This window comes from Rhinoraja longicauda, unplaced genomic scaffold (assembly GCF_053455715.1).
Source record: "Rhinoraja longicauda isolate Sanriku21f unplaced genomic scaffold, sRhiLon1.1 Scf000221, whole genome shotgun sequence".
Lineage (NCBI taxonomy): Eukaryota > Metazoa > Chordata > Chondrichthyes > Rajiformes > Arhynchobatidae > Rhinoraja > Rhinoraja longicauda.
This window is the reverse complement of record NW_027601439.1, coordinates 132,501-137,500: the sequence shown is the minus strand read 5'-3', so window position 1 is coordinate 137,500 and position 5,000 is coordinate 132,501.

The window sequence follows — 5,000 nt, the reverse complement described above, 5'->3', positions numbered from 1 at the left end:
GGGGAATTGTTAGCGGGGGCGTCGTTGTGCTGGGGGCTGACTGTCCCTAGTGGGTATAGGATAATGTTAATGTACGGGGATCGCTGGGCGGCACGGACTTGGAGGGCCGAAAAGGCCTGTTTCCGGCTGTATGTGTATGATATGATATGATATGATGCCTGCCTGCTCATTTGGTTCATGATGTCCACGCGGCAGGCGGAATATTTTAAAAGCACTGTTCTGTACGAAGTGCACAATGTCCGTTGGGGAAATGCAGCTGGGGGTCGGTCGACCGGCTGACGACGCCTGCCTGCCGATTTGGTTCACGATGTCCCCGCCGAAGGCGGCATACTTGAAAGTACCGCCGTTCGCGGCGCGCAATTTGCGGGGGGAGGAATTGTTAGTGCACGTCTGTGTGCTAGGTGACGATGCTTGCCGACTTGGTTCATGCCGTCCACGCCGAAGACGGCGCCGTTTAAAGTACTGCCGCTCGAGGTGCACAATTTGCGGGGGAATTGTTAATGGGCGTCGGCGTGCTGGGTGACGATGTGGAGATGTGGAACGCCGAGCCAGATCTATCTTATTTGTTTGCTTGGCCCACTGGACTTTGCATGGGCTTTGCAACACTGTGTGCTAGGTTAAATCACGGCCAATAGAGTGAGTGTTTTTAATGATCCTGATCTGATAAGGGGACTAGAGGTAAAAGAGCCGTTAGGAGGCAGTGATCACAACACGATAAGTTTTACTCTGCAAATGGAAAGGTAGAAGGGAAAATCGGAAGTGTCTGTATTACAGTATAGCAAAGGGGATTACAGAGGCATGAGGCGGGAGCTGGCCAAAATTGACTGGAAGGAGGCCCTAGCAGGGAAGACGGTAGAACAGCAATGGCAGGTATTCCAGGGAATAATGCAGAGGTTGCAGGATCAATTTATTCCAAAGAGGTGGAAAGACTCTAAGGGGAGTAAGAGACACCTGTGGCTGACAAGGGAAGTCAGGGACAGCATAAAAATTAAGGAGAGGAGGTATAACATAGCAAAGAAGAGTGGGAAGACAGAGGATTGGGACTCTTTTAAAGAGCAACAAAAGTTAACTAAAGAGGCAATGCGGGGAGAAAAGATGAGGTGCGAGGGTAAACTAGCCAATAATATAAAGGAGGATAGCAAAAGTTTTTTTAGGTACGTGAAGAGGGAAAAAATAGTCAAGGCAAATGTGGGTCCCTTGAAGACAGAAACGGGGGAATTTATTATGGGGAACAAAGAAATGGCAGACGAGTTAAACCGTTACTTTGGGTCTGTCTTCACTGAGGAAGATACACACAATCTCCCAAATGTTCTAGGGGCCGGAGAACCTAGGGTGATGGAGGAACTGAAGGAAATCCACATTAGGCAGGAAATGGTTTTGGGTAGACTGATGGGACTGAAGGCTGATAAATCCCCAGGGCCTGATGGTCTGCATCCCAGGGTACCTAAGGAGGTGGCTCTAGAAATAGTGGAAGCATTGGAGATCATTTTTCAATGTTCTATATAGATTCAGGATCAGTTCCTGTGGATTGGAGGATAGCAAATGTTATCCCACTTTTTAAGAAGGGAGGGAGAGAGAAAACGGGTAATTATAGACCAGTTAGTCTGACATCAGTGGTGGGGAAGATGCTGGAGTCAATTAGAAAAGACGAAATTGCTGAGCATTTGGATAGCAGTAACAGGATCATTGCGAGTCAGCATGGATTTACGAAGGGGAAATCATGCTTGACAAATCTACTGGAATGTTTTGAGGATGTAACTAGGAAAATTGACAGGGGAGAGTCAGTGGACGTGGTGTACCTCGACTTTCAGAAAGCCTTCGACAAGCTCCCACATAGGAGATTAGTGGGCAAAATTAGGGCACGTGGTATTGGGGGTAGGGTACTGACATGGATAGAAAATTGGTTGACAGACGGAAAGCAAAGAGTGGGTATAAATGGGTCCCTCTCGGAATGGCAGGCAGTGACCAGTGGGGTACCGCAAGGTTCGGTGCTGGGACCCCAGCTATTTACGATATGCATTAATGACTTAGACGGAGGGATTAAAAGTACCATTAGCAAATTTGCAGATGATACTAAGCTGGAGGGTAGTGTGAATTGTGAGGAAGATGCAATAAGGCTGCAGGATGACTTGGACAGGTTGTGTGAGTGGGCGGATACATGGCAGATGCAGTTTAATGTAGATAAGTGCGAGGTTATTCACTTTGGAAGTAAGAGTAGAAAGGCAGATTATTGTCTGAATGGTGTCAAGTTAGGAGGAGGGGGAGTTCAACGAGATCTGGATGTCCTAGTGCATCAGTCAATGAAAGGAAGCATGCAGGTACAGCAGGCAGTGAAGAAAGCCAATGGAATGTTGGCCTTCGTAACCAGAGGAGTTGAGTATAGGAGCAAAGAGGTCCTTCTACAGTTGTAGCGGGCCCTGGTGAGACCGCACCTGGAGTACTGTGTGCAGTTTTGGTCTCCAAATTTGAGGAAGGATATTCTTGCTATGGAGGGCGTGCAGCGTAGGTTCACTAGGTTAATTCCCGGAATGGCGGGACGGTCGTATGTTGAAAGGCTGGAGCGATTGGGCTTGTATACACTGGTATTTAGAAGAATGAGGGGGGATCTTATTGAAACATATACGATAATTAGGGGATTGGACACATTAGAGGCAGGAAACATGTTCCCAATGTTGGGGGAGTCCAGAACAAGGGGCCACCGTTTAAGAATAAGGGGTAGGCCATTTAGAACGGAGATGAGGAAGAACCTTTTCAGTCAGAGAGTGGTGAAGGTGTGGAATTCTCTGCCTCAGAAGGCAGTGGAGGCCAGTTCGTTGGATGCTTTCAAGAGAGAGCTGGATAGAGCTCTTAAGGATAACGGAGTGAGGGGGTATGGGGAGAAGGCAGGAACGGGGTACTGATTGAGAGTGATCAGCCATGATCGCATTGAATGGCGGTGCTGGCTCGAAGGGCTGAATGGCCGACTCCTGCACCTATTGTCTATTGTCTATTGTCTATAATCAACCACTTTATTTTGCCCGTCTTTGTGACTCCTCTTTGACACGTCGATCACCGCTGAGGCTGTTTTACCTGTTTCGCCTATGTACCGTAAGGTACACTCCTTACATTGAACTGCATACACCCCATTATTTCGCTCACGGGTTATCCTCTGTGCTATCCAGTCTCTCCTGTCACCCTGTTCTATGTTTTTGTCTATTACCCAGTGGGAGCAGGCCCCATATTGACATTAATTTGTAACCCTACTGCTCCCCTCGTCTGCTGGTTTTATCACCATCTCATGTTTATCCCTCAGCTCTGCCGTGGTCTCCCTCTCTTTTTTTCTGGTGAGGTTCGGCCTATCCTTTGTCATGGGCATATCCCAGGCTGTTTTAGTAACGTTCTTTTAAAACGTGTCGTGTTTGTTTGGCTTTACCCACGTTCCAGCATTAGAGGCCAATTTTTGCAATGTTTCCTGGGTGGGATTTGCCGGTTTTACAAATGGTGTCACTATCTCACCCTGCTTCCTGATACCCTTATGGGGTCGGCTCTGTTCTTGCAGAACCCTCGGGTGGTGCAGAGTCTGGGCCTTGTTATCAATATCTTGCCCTGCTTCCCGATACCCTTGCGGGTTCGGCTCTGTTCTTGCAGATCCCTCAGGTGGTGCAGAGTCTGGGCGGCATCGTCACCCAGCACACCGACGCCCACTGAAAATTACCCACGCACAGTGCGCGCCTGGAGCGGCAGTAGTTCAAACTACCCCTACCCCTACCCCTACCCCTACCGCTACCCCTACCCCTACCCCTAACCCTAACCCTAACCCTAACCCTAACCCTAACCCTAACCCTAACCCTAACCCTAACCCTAACCCTAACCCTAACCCTAACCCTAACCCTAACCCTAACCCTAACCCTAACCCTGACCCTGACCCTAATGCAGGCAGAGTTATTTATAAAGTGGCCCAGACTCTGCACCACCTGAGGGTTTTGTAACAGAACCAACCCCATAAGGGTTTCAGGAAGCAGGGCAAGATATTGATAACAAGGCGCAGACTCTGCACCACCTCAGGGTTCTGCAAGAACAGAGCCGACCCCATAAGGGCATCAGGAATCAGGGCAAGATATTGATAAAATGGCCCAGACTCTGCACCACCTGAGGGTTCTGCAAGAACAGAGCCGACCCCATAAGGGCATCAGGAAGCAGGGCAAGATATTGGTAACAAGGCCCACGGGGAAGGCGGCATACTTTGGGGTTATTTTGTAGTGAGTTTTGAAGGCATGTGCTAGTGTTACGCATACCGAGGGCGCGCAAAGTTCGGCGCGCCCGGGCCAAAACGCCTCTGCTGGCCGCGGCCGAGTCGGCCGACGGATTGCCACGGACTTGCTTGACGACCTGTCACTCTCCGTGCATCGGTTGCACGCCCGGTTCGTCCTTTCCATTTGTTTCATGATGTACACGCGGCAGGCGGAATATTTTAAAAGCACTGTTCTGTTCGAAGTGCACAATGGCCGTTGGGGCAATGCAACTGGGGGTCGGTCGACCGGCTGACGACGCCTGCCTGCCGATTTGGTTCACGATGTCCCCGCCGAAGGCGGCATACTTGAAAGTACTGCCGTTCGCGGCGCGCAATTTGCAGGGGGGAGGAATTGTTAGTGGACGTCTGTGTGCTGGGTGACGATGCTTGCCGACTTGGTTCATGCCGTCCACGCCGAAGACGGCGCCGTTTAAAGTACTGCCGCTCGAGGTGCACAATTTGCGGGGGAATTGTTATTGGGCGTCGGCGTGCTGGGTGACGATGTGGAGATGAGGAACGCCGAGCCAGATCTATCTTATTTGTTTGCTTGGGCCACTGGACTTTGCATGGGCTTGGCATCATTGTGTGCTACGTTAAATCACGGCCAATTGAGTGAGTATTTTTTATTCAACCACTCTATTTTGCCCGTCTTTGTGACTCCTCTATGACACGCCGATCACCGCTGACGTGTTAATCTGCGTGTTAGGTATCTCGGGGGTCAGTTGGACGG